Source organism: Dendropsophus ebraccatus, chromosome 13 (genome assembly GCF_027789765.1).
Source record: "Dendropsophus ebraccatus isolate aDenEbr1 chromosome 13, aDenEbr1.pat, whole genome shotgun sequence".
NCBI lineage: Eukaryota > Metazoa > Chordata > Amphibia > Anura > Hylidae > Dendropsophus > Dendropsophus ebraccatus.
Window position 1 is genome coordinate 69,324,558 of NC_091466.1, and position 17,090 is coordinate 69,341,647.

Here is a 17,090-nt window from a genome sequence, read left to right on the forward strand (position 1 = left end):
GGAACCAGATGATAAGACTGGGTTCCCATGCTCTGCGGCCATTGGCCAATGCATATGGGGTTGGTTTCCGCAGTAGAACAGGGAGAAGCCATCCAGATTTACAGTAATTCACTCACCAACCGGCAATTAACATGAAATGAAGCGACGTTCCAGCACATTTATCTATTCTTGAGTTTATCCTCTCACATTTTTCCTTGGAAACATTTTCCTATAAATTGAATTAGATTAGCGCTGATCCTCCCTATTGGGAAAGAAGAGAAAAAAACCTCTATCTCGGATTTCATCTTCCTTGTTTACAGCGATCAGTGGAGTGAGATTCACGCTCTTCGCCTTGTGATAACATTTGTTTCCGAGATGTCCAATCGCCTGGTTTACTTGGCAGAAGTTGCAAGTTCCTCAAGTCCTCTGCTGCTTTGCACATCCTAATTTTAGTACGGCTGCGGGTAGTACCCTGGGAGCCGTGGCCCCCACCTACCCCACCCCTGCGAGCAGCATCTCTTCCTCAGACCCTTCATCTGTAACCTTTTTGCAAGTAAATGCTAATTGAAAAAGAAAGAACAATCACTAATCTTCGAATTTAAATGCATTTAACAAAACCAATCTCATTCTAAATTGTTCTTTGGTCGTTCCCTTTTTCCCCAACAGATGTTGAGAAACTGCAATTCTTATTAAGAACACTTGACTGTTTGCTCAGCAAGAGAACTGCAGGCACCGTCTGTATTAAGGGAAATGTCTTTCAAGATGCCAGACCAGTAAAAAGTGCAGGGTGCTCCTTGGATATCTTTGAATATAATCTGCACTTCAATGAATTACTGCCCATATCCATGCCCCCCTCCCTGACCCCCCTCGCTCCCGTTTTACAAATTACGTTTTGTTTTTCCCCGGTAAATGTCCTTTATGGCTGATTCAATTATATATATATATATATATATATATATATATATATTTATTTTACTATATATATATATATATATATATATATATATATATATTTTTTTTTTTTTTTTTTTTTTTTTTTTTTATTATTTTTCTAAAGTGGAGCAAAGATCAAACGGCCGTAGAGGATTTTTTTCCATGTGCGGTCGCATCGAAATTCTTGCCTAATTTTGTTTCGCTGATTAGGTCTTTTTGGAAAGTCATCAAATTATTACAGACTCTCGAAAACTTAAAAAAGAAAAAAAAAATGCTTTCGCTCGCATTCATCTTTCATTTTGTAAACAAAATTACGCCGATCATATTACGCTTCTTCCAGAATTCAATACAGGGATACTTGGCGCTCCTGGAATCCGTCCCGTGTCCTAGAAAGTATGTGCTCATCAAAGGTTGTGTCCTTGAGGTTGGGTAGTTATGATTTTTGAAGGAAATATTTCTCGATGGGCGTAAAGTTGAATTTTAGCATTGACCTCCATAATTTCTTAAAGGGGTTTTCTGGGGTTTTCTTTTTTTTTTTATAGTCTAGAAAAAAAAAATCTAAGGAAAATGACTTACCTGCTTATGCTGTTCTAACTTTGTTGTAGTCCTCATTAATCGCTACTTCCTGGTCCCAACACACAGCTCAGCCAATCACTGTCTGCAGCAGTAACTTCTCAGCCACTGATTGGCTGAGTGGGCATTATTCAGCCAACCCTAATCCTATCAGAAACTGGAGATCAGGAGGGACCCAGGTGATGTCAGAACAGCAGCAGCAGCAGGAGTGGGACTAAGTAAGTTAGACTTTGCCAAAAAACTATAATACTGTATTTTACAAATGCTGAGCAAATCTGTGGCCACACATTTCAATAACTGCTGACCCTACAAGAACAAAAGGGCGGAGAAGTTAAAAACCATCACATTTTATCCTCCTCTCCTCTGACATTATCTGTAGGTGGAGCGCCAGGAGGCTTCCTTTTTAAGATGGTCACTTACCCTGTCACCTGACTATAGTATAAGGCTCCATGAACATTTGACAAATAATTTATGTGTCCTGCATAGAGAGAAGAGGGATAAGCAGCTACCCCCCTCCTCCATTGACAGCGTATCTTTCAGAAAACATGAGGATTGGATAGTTGAAATGCAACGTGTTCTTTTCTTCCCTCCTCTTACATCTGCAGGGTCCCACTCCCCGTAACACAGCTGCTAAAGGGTTAAAGTTGTAGGGCAGCTAATGCGCCCTTTATTTTAATGTCTATTGCCACCGCTAATCTAATGCAAAGCGTTCAGGTTTGGATGAACCCAAGCATGCGCGAGACTCAGTTAGGGTCCGCATCCAACCTCTCCAGCCATCGCTAATCAAATGCAGCTCAATCGTCCACAAAATTCGCTCATCTCCATTCTTGAGCCATTTTGTTCAGTCCTTCAAAGAAAAAGAGATTAACCAATGGAGAGCTCCTTTAATTCCTATAGCTTAACCCCTTTAAGCCTGGGTATAAGTCAGTACTATCACAATTCCCCGCTGACCAAAAAGTTCCAGCAGAAATTGAAACAAAGGAGCCGTAATATTGTATGAAATGTACCCGAGCCGTGATTGCCCCCGATTACCAGACCCTCATCACTTGACAAAACTGAGGAGCAGTTTGTCCTGACCACAGACATACAAGTCACAATCAAGGCCCGGACTGGGAGACTATTGTTTGCTGGTATTTTCCATGGTTTCTATTGATTCCAGCTGCCTGTTTGTTTTGTTAGACATAGGAAAAAAAAAAAAAGTCTACAAGTGAATCGATAGAGAGAGAAACTCGTCTTCTTTGCTGCAGGAGTGAAATGGTTAAGTCTCGGAACTTTGCAGAAACTGAAAGTGTTACTATTAAGGGCAAAGTCACTGGAAATTTTTTTTGGATTGCGCTATGGCTTAAAGGGGTAGTGCGGCGGTAAAGAATTATTCACAGACTAACACACATTACAAAGTTATACAACTTTGTAATGTATGTTATGTCTGTGAATGGCCCCCTTCCCCGTGTTCCACCACCCCCACCCGTGTACCCGGAAGTGTGGTGCCCTATACTCACCTGTCACGTGCCGACACCCGTCTCCGATCTTCAGCGAGTGACATCTTCTTCCGTTGGACAGCGAACAGCTCCGACTGTCCCAAATGCTGGCCGCCCTCTGCAGCGTCATCCGATGCTGAGCCGCGATTGGCTGAGCATAACTGTGCTCCGCCAATCGCGGCTGAGCACAGTTGTGACGTGGCGGAGGGGGGACGGGGCGGCAGCGACTCGGCCGTCCGTCCGAAGATGACGTTTGGCACAAGATGGCGGACGGCCCTCAACACGGATCAGGTAATGTATAATGCACCACACTTCCGGGTACACGGGTGGGGGTGGTGGGACACGGGGAACGGGGCGATTCACAGACATAACATACATTACAAAGTTGTATAACTTTGTAATGTGTGTTATTCTGTGAATAATTTCTGAGCGCCGCACTACCCCTTTAAATACAACGATTTCTTATAAGTTTTAACAGTTTTGCAGATCTTCACATCCCAATGTGAAAATTACGTGTATAAGCGGCCTCTATGGGGCAGACGATTAGCCCACCTCCAAGAACTGCAGGACCGTCTGGCGATGATAATGTGCCGATCTCTGCGTGTTATAGTGATTCACCTAGACGGCTGACGATTGCGGCAGGCCTGGCCTGTGATTGGCTGAGCAGCCTGTCAGATGACAGGCTACTCAGAAGCTGCTGCCGACGAGACCGGGAAGCTGCCGAGCAAAGAAAAGAAGACTGGAAGCAGGGAGAGGTAGGGTATCAATGACTGCATGGACATTGCTATTATGTCCATGCAGCCCTTACTGCCCATGTATCGGGCTGTCCAATAGGTCCACTAAATGAGCCCTGTGTAATAGGACCCTTAGGCTTTGTCCTATATTCACCCAGTCCATTCATCTTGGCCAGCCAAGTGAGTCCACAGCAGTGTCAATGCAGCCCCCTAATAATAATATATAGCACAGTCTACATTAGCTGGGAAGGAGTTGCAAATTGTGCCCTGCCGCCCTGATGACCAGTCCTTCTTCCTCAGTCTCAATGCTTTACAAGCCAGAAGTCCAGCTTAAGGTGTTCCAATGATTTCAAAGCACCGCTATCGAAGGCTGTTATGGAGCAGAGCAAGAAAGCTATGGGATTTGTAATGGACGTTGTTCGCCTTCAGCGAGCAGTCATGGATGCAATGATAGCCGAAGATTGGTCTGGAGACAATAAGGCCAATGCCATGAAGAGGCCTTCATGAAAAAACATCACACTAGTCCTGGTGTGGGGTAGCATAATGTATATTAGCCGGACACCCCTAGTCTTTATTCTAAGACTAAGAGCTTGATGGTACATTGATTTGGTCATGGTTTTGTGCCCAAGTGCATTCAGCGTGGCAGAACATTCATACAACCATCACCAACTATCACTAACCTATCAATATGTCCCTATAGCCCACAAGGCTCTGAGGATGAAGGGAAGTTTCTTACCTAGATCCTCTGCCCCATTTTCAGTAACTCTGCAGTTTAATGGATATGTTATTGAGGCAGTTGGGTGCACTGGGGGATGGGGCTACCCGTCCTTCTAATAAGTATTTATGATGTCACTGCAGAGCACGAGGCTACCCGCCCCTCTAATGAATATTCATTATGTCCTCCCCAGTATTTATTAGACGGGGCTGATGGGCTGGGTGCCAGGAAAAGTTAGTAAGTTAAATTCAAACGCTATACCAATTTTCCGTACGATAATCGTCCCATGTAATATTGCCCTAACATTTGGGCCAATATGGAATCTTAACCAGAGGTGTTAGATATTATGCCTAATGGGGCCCCAAGGCACCTGTGCCCCAGAAGAAGATGCCAGTATTAATAGACATGGGGCTTCACATAACACCTCTGATCATAACCAGCGCTATGTATGGTGCATGGATTTTGTTAATATGTTATTCTTTTCTGAAGCTTCATCCTGGTGGTCCTGGACCTTTTCTTTAGGTCCACAATATATATGGAGTCTACAGATGAGCAAATCATTTCAACACAAATCAAATTTCTCCCCAAATTTTGGAAATATGAAATTTTTGACACTTTTTGAACTCGAAAATGGCGACCACTGCTACTACTAGCCTTATATAGCCACACATCTCCTACCTTGTTCCATCCTGCACTGCTGGGAACCCCATCCTGCATGGGACCTAGGAGACCTCAAGAGTGTCACACACAACGTTTCAGGACCCGACAGGGTCTATCAATTGCAAAAAAAAAAAATTCATTTGGCATCAGTTGTTCGTTCATAGGACCTCTCCGGTGATTGAATCCCGAATGCTTTGAACTGTCCCATTCAAATGAATGGGATCAGTTCAAAGATCCACTTCCGCCAGATGAGAGCGAACCTAACCTAACAAAATATATATTAAAAAAAAAAAGAAACAGATCGCTGATCTCAGGGAGACCAGCCAAATGATAACACTTCCGGCTGCTAGTGAAAGCACTTAATGCAGTGAAATCCTAGGTGCATTGCACCCTGGGAAACATGAATATGCAAAAGAAGAGCCAGTGGAGCCTCATTGGAGAGTCTGGAAAACACAGGACTAGCCAGATATCCCTCCGGGAAGGACCCAGCCAAGGGGCAGCTCCTGTAAGGAAACCACCCAAACCACCATATTAAGTGGCCCTATAAATCAATGTAATGACAAGGGAAAAATCACGGCCAAGTATTCATCCACATACAGCTGTTTTGGGGTGTTGCCCTTCATCAGTGTGGAGCAGGATTGAATAAAAAGGAGATCAGTGTCAAAAGGTTTCCCTTTTAAGTATATCCTTTGTTTTTTACCAATTCCATCATGGTGTTTCAAAACAACGCGTTTCGGGTTCATACTGAGCCTATTGTCGGGTCGAAACACTTAAATAGATCCCGTAATAATTTCCTATCCATAGTCTATAATCTGCTGCTTCTCATTCTATTCGATTTTGTCTCTACGTATTGATCCTATCCTATAATCAAAAACCACGGAGCCTGTCGTGTCTGTCGAATATCATTTAAACACATCATGAATATTACACAAAAGACCAAAGGATTTATAAAATACCAAAAGAAAAAATATATATATATAACACTGAGCGGCTTGCAAGCAAAAGATTTTGACATATTCTGTGAAACTTTTTAACAACAAGCCTCCATTTTATGTAATCACAATACGACACTCCGGGTGATCATTGCTGTGTTATAATCACTCTGCAGAGGTTGTTGTAGTGCAAACTATTGTTCTCTGAAAACATACCTGAGGCATACGATTAGCCAAACAACAATGCACACCCTGGAGAGGCACATTGTTCCACTCTTGTAAGAGAAGTGCTAGTTTCAGAATAACTTGGGTAACATGAGTTTGGCTTATTTCTTTAGATTTTATAGCACACACACACACACTAAAGAATAATAAAAAAAAAAAAATATTTGGGTCTGTTATGAACTAGTAAAATATTAGTCACTGCATTACCAGTTACCTACCATTAAAAAAAAAAAGCAATAGTAAAAAAATATATAAAAAATGATAATAATCATAAGAAGTATTAGTCACTGCATACCAACTACCGTACTGTTAAAAAAACACAAATAAAAAAAAATCATAACACAAAAACATAAAATAAGTAATCTAGGCATAAAATGGCATTGTGGTTTCTGCTGTTATCCTTGTGCAAACAGGATGTGCCACGAATAAGGTGTAATAATTATATTAGTATGACTGTTAGGCTAAGATTTACTATGTATATAGTTTCAATGCAAAAAAGAAAAAATCATAGAGAAAAAATACTAATAATCAGCAAAACAATTAATTATTGTCGTAAAGAGTAATAGTAACAACCATAATAAAATACTAAAATTAAGACTACAAATAAAAAACATAGTAATAATCATAAAAAAAAATCAAAATGAAGTTATAAAAAAAGAAACAAGGTAAGTGATAATAGCAATAATAACAAATAAAAAATCTTTTAAAAAAATGCTAATAAGAATCATAAAATAAACTGAACCATTATTATAATTAAAAAAGAATAATACTAAAATACATAAATAACTAAAAATCGAAATAATAATAATAATAATAATAATAATAATAATAATAATAATAATAATAGTATAAGTATATTGCTGCCATTCTTTTATGCTCACCAATAAATGTTTATCCTATATAATTGTTTATCCTATAAAACTAAAGAATAAACACTCGATACTTGGTTTTGGACTAGACATATAGATTATCTGCCACGTTATGACAAGGAAAGGGCCTGAGAAATTTCATCTGGAAAGTCTACGGTGCTAAAATTTATGGTATTTTTCTGTATATTTTTCCACATTCATTTTTGCTGTGTGCATTTATTGTGGGAAAGGACAAGGCCTCACATATAAAACAGCTCTTATAATAGCTCAGAACACACAATGGCTCACACACCTGCTCCAACCATTTTGGACGTGTTCTGTAGGCCACAATGGTTTTGCGACGCAATGGTATTATAGTGTATTGAAACATTATTGGCATGATAAAATTTTTAGGTTGGAAAAAAAACACTGGCATTTCCTGTGTTTATCTAACATTCCAAAATGTTTCCATGTAAGTGGTATTCCCATGTTATCCAGCAGGATAAAGCATAACTAGCTGATTGGTTGGGGTTGGACAGCTGGGACTCCCACTGATCCAGAGAAGAAGGACATAATTGTCTCCGGATGTGTTTGGAAATGGTCGGTGCCCTCATAGAGAATCAATGTAGTGATGGCCATGCACACGCACACCAATCTATTAATTTCAGGGACAATCATGTTTCTGTTCTTGGGATTAGGGATGGTCCGAACCTACTGAGGTTCGGGTTCGTACGAACCTGAACTCTTGGCAATGATTCCCGCTGTCTTCCACCTCCGTGGAGAGGGTGGATACAGTCGGAGGACCGCCTGGAAAACTGGGATACAGCCTATGGCTATGGCTGTATCCCAGTTTTCCAGGTGGTCCTCCGGCTGTATCCACCCTCTCCACGGATGTGGAAGACAGCGGGAATCATTGCCGAGAGTTCAGGTTCGTACAAATCCGAACCTCGGCAGGTTCGGACCATCCCTACTTGGGATCAGAGGGGGCCTAGTGGTCAATGCTCAACCAATCATCTTGTTATTCCCTATCCTGTTTACAGGGGAAGAACCTTCTATAGGCTGGAATCACATATGAATGGATACCTATTCTTCCTTCTATATTCTCTTCTGTTTGAGTAATTTCAGCTTAATAAAGTCTGTCGCACCAGTGCTGAGATATATACGCTTGGGAAGTTTTATTCAAATTAGGAGACAAAGCCCAAGGGGTGTTCCCCTGGGGTGCAAAAGCCCAGCAATGTTAGACCTGTAAATCGAAACAGTGTGGGCGTTTGCATGCAGACATAATGGGTGATGGGGTGGAATGTTGCTGGCTTTTTGCAGGTTGAGGTTCTATATTATTAGGCTACATTTAGACAATGAAAAAAAAACAAGAAAAACAAACAAATAACAGCCGTTGTTAAAACAAATCTGTACCGTTTTCTAGACTTCATCACTGCATGTCCGGTCCTGGGGTCTGTCTGTGTCCTGGGGACGGTCCTCTGGGTAGAAACAACTTTAATTCCAGCGATGCAGCAAAGTGTCAATGAGGCGGGCCTAGACCATCTGTGTCCTAGGCCTGCAGTACCTCTCTCCTCGTCTTTCTTCTTTATGGCATGTCCCTCGGCTGGATCTTCATCTCCTGCATGCTGAAGATCCAGCCTAGGGGCATGCCGAAAAAGAAGAAAGACGGGAAGCGAAAGGTGCTACATGCTCTAGGCCCCACCTCCTTGACTCCCTGCAGCACTGCTGCTGGAATAAAAGTTGTTTTTAGCCAGAATACCATCTCCAGGACACAGGCAGACCCCGGGACGGGACATGCCATGATAAAGTCGGCCGGTATAGATTTGCTTTAATTATCATGATCATTAATAACGGCCGTTATTTGCCCTTATTTTTGCATTATGCCTTAGCATATTTTCTCTGTCCTAAATGGATAATCCATTGTCCACCAAGTTTCAAGTCTACTTTTTGGGAATATTTCGTTTTCGCGTACATCTAAAAACAAGTACAAAACCAAGAGTCCACCAGGCTGCAATAAAATAGAAGGTATTGTATCCATGGGACTATTAATAAAATTTATGTTTTGTTTTGTTTTGTTATGTTTTTGTGGAAATGTACACAGGCATGGGGGGGGGGGGGGGTAACAAAAATAATGTATACCTTCTTGGCTCTCCTACTGTCACCGCCATGGAGTCCAAGTAGAGGCCCTGTTATGGCAATGGCGGAGGAGGAAAGTGAGTATATGTTATTGTCAGGGCAAGAAGGTACAGACACGACAAGACAGTAGGCCCTAGGTCTGAACCCACCCACTGTCTCTAGCTACTTGCCTCAGTCGGCCCTAGGCGGCTGCGGACAACCACGAAGGCGTTCCCTACGCTATATATGTGGCAGACTAAACTGGACAGATAGACAAACACAATAGCGGATGGTGAAAAAGCTAAGTCAAAACTACATGGGCAACGCAGTACAGAATCAGCAATACAATCGGATAGTCAAAGGTCAGGCGGGAGGTCAAATAACAAGTCGAGCAGTCAGAGGGAAATAGGAAGGGATACGCAGGAATAGACAAGGAGTTCACCTAATAACCAGCTCTGAGAAACTTCTTCAGCTTAGTTTTATGCTGACCAAGAGCCCGGTTCGGATCCTCTTTGGATCGGCGCTCTGATCTCCCAGTCTCCAGACAGGCAGAGGAACAAGTCAATCAAGAAGCCCGCTCAGCTGCAGTAATCAGATCTTGGCGGGGCTCTGGTTAACTCCTGCATTGCCGGATGCAAAGAAATGCAAAAACCAGGCCCAGTTCACACCAGGTTACTGCATGATCCTGACTGTTATTTCTTATGAGCACATTTTTGAAAAAGGGAAATTTAGACCCAGAAAAATAGTTTCAGAAATATAAAATCCACTTTGAATTTTGCTCTTCTCGAGACTTGGATTTACCTTCAACCTTTTGGGGACAAAACAGCAAAGAAAAAATGGGTCATTTGTGGCCATCTCCCAGGAGGACTTGGGCTTTGTTTGGCCCCAGCTTCCTTGCTAGGATCCCTGAGTTAAGTTTTCAGACCCATGGAGGGGGCTTCAGTGTTGGACTCCTTTCTTGGACTCGTTGGCCTTCGTTTTCTGAGGAGCCACCAGCAGATGCATGGGCTTCCTCTATGGTAATCTGTGTTTAGTATTTTACATGGACACCATACAGAGAATTTAGTCATACACATCTTCTTACCTTTTTATCTGGAACAGATTGTTGACTTTCCTTCACACACGTTTGACCTCTTCTTGTATTACTTTAGTTCTATCACCTCTTTGATGTTCGGCTCTGTACATTAAAGACCTTTAAATAAATAAAATTCTAGTGAAATACACATTAGCCATAGATCTGGTGCAAACCATGCACATAATGCAGCTTTATGCCTTCTCCCTTGACCTACTGTACTTCTGAATCCCTTAATGCGTTACATTGTCCTGCTGCGGAGAAGTGGAGCCATTACATTGACTCTCTTAGCACCTACACGGAGAGTTATTTTTCCATCCAGTTGTTTAAACATACATTGGATTTACATCTAGTTCTCAATTGAAAGGGTTGTCCTGTTATAAAATCCATGTTCACATATTCAGTAACAGATTTGTGAGTTAGAAGAGGAGGGTCTCCTGTTCAGAAGAGGCTATGAAGAATATCTCCCGGTATGGGGGACCTGCCATGTTCCGTATCACAGAGAACACTCATTGATCAGAATATGTGTAATTCTTTAGTTCTCCTGTGGTGGCGCTGTAGGGAAAATAAACACTTAATGCCTGAGGCTAGAGCTGATCATTGCATCTTACTACAAGAGGTCACTTAGGGATCCCTTGCAACAGGAGAACATTATTTCTTGTACCCACTCTGTACCGACTCTGTAGCCACAATCTGAACCCCCCTTCGGATAGCTGCTTTTAATCCAAGATCTGTCCTGGGGTCCGTTCGGCAGGTAATGCAGTTATTGTCTTAAAAAACAACTTTTAAACTTGCAGCCCCGTGCCCAACAGGCGTGGCTTAGAATATCTGTGCCCTAACTTTGCACCACCCCTCCGTCCCTCCCCCCCACCCTCTTCATCATTAGGAATGCCACTGAAACAATTTCTTCTGTCTGAACATTGCACAGGTGCCTTAACGATCCAGCCCATGTGCCGTGCTGACACAGCTGATGAATAGGAGACAATCTGCCTGGAGCATTCCTAATGATGAGGAGGGCGGGGAGAAGGAACAGAGAGGTTGTGCCAGCCTAATGCATACACAATCTAAGCCCCGGCCATTGGGCACGGGGCTGCAAGTTTAAAAGTTGTTGTTTAGGACCATAACTGCATCACTTGCCAAACGGACCGCAGGACAGATCTTGGATTAAAAGCAGCTATACGAAGGTACAAGTGGTTTGGGGGGGACAGATTGTGGGGACAGAGTTGCTTTAAGGCTGTGAAAACTTAATTCAAAATACATATTCACCTTAGTTGGAAGTGGACCTGACACAATCAAGCTGATCTGTACATTCTTAAAATGGAAATAATAAAAAAGAATAACAGTCTCTAACTTCAGGTTACTGTCAGATAGTAACATAGTAGAACGACCTAGCAATGTTGGGATAGTGCACAAAACTCACAGGTTGGAGTGGGCTAGATCCAGTTTTTAAGATTCACCAGAAGACACCTGAAGCTTATATCTAGTGAGATGATGAGAAGGCATATTGTAACTCACTGGGCTTTCTCCTCCTAATACTACTTCTTGTGGCTACCAGCGCTTGTTTATCAAGTACTGTCACCAAGTAGGAGGAACTGGTTGCTAAAAATATGAATCCTGTTCGTGACGCCATAGTAGGGTCTATTTCTTATCAGTGGATTTATAAATATTATTTGATCATATTGTATGCTTATACTTTAGAGCGCCATTAGCCAAATAATTATAGCTATTCTGCTACCCATACATGTTCATGTATCTTCCATTTCTTTAAGGTACAGAAGAATACAGTGCTGGCATAGGCAGATGCCATCATATGTCAGATCTGATGAAGGAGACTGAGTACCCTGAAATAAATTATTGTTTTGGACGCACAAGAAAGTCTATGTTATTTTTTACTATACTGGAAATGTCTATCCTGGAAAATATTTTTGTATACACTGAACACCTTGTTACCCCATTTTGTGGGAGTTCCTTTAAGAGGTGATTTTTTTATCTGCAGCAATATCACTCTATGAGAGGCTAGGGGATGTTTTAGTTGCATAAGACTGCTGCAACAAACCTTGCCTGTGAGAATTCTGCCTCAGGGTGCGTGCACACTCCCGCGTATGACCCGCGGCAGATTCCGTCGCTCGTACCTACGCGCGGCGGCGCAAATCTCTGTCCGTGCCATAGACACTATTCTGTGCATGGCGGATTTCGCATTCCGCCAAAAGAAGTGTGCACACACCCTAACAGTTTATATGACTGACGCAGAAGGGATCGGTTATAGCAGAGCATCATTCTGTGACACTCACAGTTTGTGCAAAAAGAGCTCAAAGGGGGCACATAGAGTGATACCTGGTGAAAAACAAGATGCACTATACACTGCAGTTGTAATTAATCAGAGACTGGTTGGGGTCTGAGATCCTTACCGATCACTAGAATGAGCCAGGGGACACGCTTAGCTTAATACTACTCTCTCTGTCTGTCTCCTTGCTGCATAAAATAGACACCATAAGCTTACTATGGTGAGTAGACAGGGAGAGAAGCGCTTAGCTGAGTGCTTCCTACATAGTTCTAGAGATTGTTGGGGACCTAAACGCCCAGACCCCAATTGATTAAAACATTTGACAAGTCTTTAATGATATTTTAAAGTTTTTTTTTTTTTTTTCAAGTGACAGGGACACCCTGAGGCAGTTTCCAAGCCTGATTCAGTCTCTTTTTTCTTTTTTTTTTTTCAATTTGATTTTTAAAACTGTAGTAAGATCAAATAGTGTCAGAAAGTTACACAGATTTGTAAATGCCTTCCATTTAAGAATCTCAAGTCTTCCAGTACTTATCAGCTGCTGTATGTCCTGCAGGAAGTGGTGTATTCTTTCCAGTCTGACACAGTGCTCTCTGCTGCCACCTCTGTCCATGTCAGGAACTGTTCAGAGCAGCAGCAAATCCCCATAGAAAACCTCTCCTGCTCTGGAAAGTTGCTGCTCTGACATTGACAGAAGTGGCAGCAGAAAGACTGGAAACAATACACCCCTTCCTGCAGGACATACAGCAGCTGATAAGTATATATATTTTTTTTTTTAAATAGAAGTAATTTAGAAATCTATATAACTTTATCCCTTTCCAGGTCAATATTTTACATCTACCCAAAACATGTCATCCTCTATTAAAAAAAAAAACTACTAATACCTTGGTTTGTGGCATCTATTTTCTACAATTTTGGACCAATTACAGTACAGTCCTAGAAATTCAATGTGCATATATGTACATACCCTATCACTTTTTTGTTTTGTTTGTTTTGTTTCGATCAGATTATCAGATTTTGCAGACCAATAAATGCTGGAATATATATATATATATATATATATATATATATATATATATATATATATATATTCTTTTATATGTGGTGCCCCCGAAGACCATGTGTCGGGCGAAATGACTAATTTGTACCTAATTTGCACAGAGGCGACTTCCTTCTTCCACTTGAGCGATTCGAAGCGCCTCGAGAAGTACAGTAAGGATTTATATAATAACATAATATTATCCAAATGAGCCCATTTTCCAGGTGCCTGCTAATTCATCTAAATATAACTCAAATAAATCAGGTATAAGCATATTAATTTTTTTTTTTTTTTTTTTTATGATGAAAGTATTATCCCATTCCACTAAAACTAGACTTAGCGGCGCAGACAATACACCAACACGGTCGTACACCTTGTGCCTATTAATTTGTACAGTAGTTAAGAGGATTGATTGTTTTACTTCATACAATTGCCGCAACGATAACGCAGAAGGTGTCGTACTTAATAGCAGGAAAACAGTATGCCACCTAGAAATTCCCTTCGCACGGTTTCGCAGGATCTAATTTTTTTTTTTCCTTTAACCCTGAAATTCAATTATTCTTCATAAACAGAATAACAATTATCTGATTAATCCGTGGCATGAAATCACTTCATTTGTCAGCGGCTCTGGAGTAAGAGTATTGACTGTTTCACGTTCCCCCCCATTAGAAAACGCGGGGCTGCGTAATTTAGAAACTCGAGAATAATAAGAGCGACTTACAGGACAATGCGGAGGCATTAAGGAGACCCAAGGTGCCATTTTAATGCCCAGGGTGATATTTTTAAGATTAAGGTACAATTACTCATAGCGACGCGCACAGCAAATATTGTCGTGTGATAAAATTGTATTTATGCCGAGTGGGGAATTAACAACTTGGAAAAAAATAAGATGGAGAATGGAGAAAGTGATGGTAACTATTGGTATGGAGGTGGTGGTGGTGGTGGGTGTCCGCAACCAAATACTTTGATTGAGCAAGAGAGAACTGGTATTCTAACTGGCCCTAAGCCCACCATTCCCCCTATAACAAAATAACAATGGGACAGGGATGAAGAACCCTTTGCCTTCCAGTTGTTGTAAAAGTACAATTACCATCAAGCTTTATCTTTGGCTTTGAATCGTGGCGGGAACAGTTGACCATCTAAAGCAGGGATGGGGAACCTTTGGCCTTCCAGCTGTCCCAAAAGTACAATTTCCATCATGCCTGGACAACCAAAGTTTTAGCTTTAGGGTACAAACCCACTTGACGTATTTGCTGCGTGAATCAGTCTTAAAAGTAAGCAGGCAAAAGGCAGGTTGGCTTTATACAATTGTTCTGCGTTAAAATACGCAATTGCGTATTTTTGAAGTGTGAAGCTACATGTGTTTTTCGCACAGGTTGTTAACAACTGATGCTTTGCTAAAAACAAGCTTCACGCTTCAAAAATACGCACTTGCGTATTTTAACGCAGAACAATTGTATAAAGCCAACCTGCGTTTTGCCTGCTTATTTTTAAGACTGATTCACGCAGCAAATACGTCAAGTGGATATGTACCCTTAGACTTGAATCTTGGCAGAACCAGTTGACCATCTAAAGCAAGGATGGGGAACCTTCGGGCCTCCAGCTGTCGCAAAACTATGTATCCCCTCATGCCTGGACAGCCAAAGCTTTAGCTATAGAGGTAATACTCATTTATGAAGAATTGCAAACTTGGAAAAAATAAGATGGAGGATGGAGAAAGTGATGGTAACTATTGGTATGGTGGTGGTGGTGGTGGGGGGTCCGCAACCGAATACTTTGAGTAAGAGAGAACTGGTATTCTAACTGGCCCCAAGCCCACCATTCCGCCTATAACAAAATCACTATCGAACATGGACGAGGAACCCTTGGCATTCCAGCTATTGCAAGAATATACAATTCCCATCATGCCTGGACAACCAAAGTTTTTGCTTTGGCTTTGAATCTTGGTTGGACCAGTTGACCATCTAAAGCAGGGATGGGTAACCTGCAGCCCTCCAGCTGTTGAAAAACTACATATCCACTCATGCCTGGACAGTCAAAGCTTTAGCTATAGAGATAATACTCATTTATGAAGAATTAACAACTTGGAAAAAATAAGTTGGAGAAAGTGATGGTAACTATTGGTATGGTGGTGGTGGGGGGGGGGGGTCCTCAACCGAATACTTTGATCAAGCAAGAGAGAACTGGTATTCTAACTGGCCCCAAGCCCACCATTCCCCCTTTAACAAAATAACTAGCGAACATGGACGAGGAAAACTTGGCATTCCAGCTATTGCAAGAATATACAATTCCCCTCATGCCTGGACAACCAAAGTTTTAGCTTTGGCTTTGAATCTTGGTTGGACCAGTTGACCATCTAAAGCATGATGGGAAACCTTCGGCCCTCCAGCTGTCGCAAAACTACATGTCCCATCATGCCTGAACAGCTAAAGCTTTAATTTTAGAGGTAATACTCATTTATGATTATCTTTGCATTTGTTTCATCCTGTGTATAGATGGCCCATTGGGACATATTGACATCATGGGGTGGGTAGTCTTTCTTTTAACTGAAGGCTACCAACAAATTGCAGTTCACCTTATGGTGGGCTCAAGCCACCATTAAAGCTCTGGGATGTTTATACCCTCACCAATCGCTAACATAGGCTGGGAGAAGCACACAGCTAAGCCATTCTCTCCTTCTAAAGAAAGCCAACAGAGCCTACAGCAAGACAGAAAGAAAATTGCTTAGCCTCAATCCTGTTATCCTCCATTACTATAACTAATCAAATTTTTGTTGAAAGTTGTCTTGAGTAACAATTTAGGGTAGTTACATTTGGGATTGCAACAGTATTGCAACAAGATTGTTTGCGACCTGTGGACACCGTATAGAAGGGATGGAGAACCTTGAGCCCTCCAAGGCTAAAGCTAAAGCTTTGGCTGTCCAGGCATGATGGTAATGGAAGGTTTGCAATAGCTCGATGGCCGAAGGTTCTAATCCCTGCCTTATAAGATCAAATATTAGATGCCTCTCCCCCTGTCTAAAAATGCATTCCACCCTAGTGCACTAGGCACTATCCTAAATGCTCCCATGAAGTCTATTGGACCGTTAAACATAGTATGATATTTATTAGAAAAGTAGTGGATGATATCTCCATCTTTGGTGGTTCCTTACAGAAATTTTTTGAAAGTTGCTTGGGGAAGAAGTAAGAGGACTGACCCCAATAACAGCACCGCAGGTTGGGTTACAGTTCTTGCTTCTTTTTTAGCATATAATATGTGGTTTCCATCCAATTTCGAAACTTGCAGTCATTCGAGCCAAGAAAAAAGATAAGAGGAAGTCAACCTCCGGCCGGACGTTCATTTGGTAAACAAGAGCACCTAGTGCTCCACTTCTCGTATCTGTTCGGTTGCATTTTCCAGGTTACGTTGACCATAGCCCTTGCGAGACGTCTATGACACGGGGTGTAATCATTCTTCCGGAATTTGATTACAATCAGAAGGGCCCTTACTATGTCAACTGTCTACGT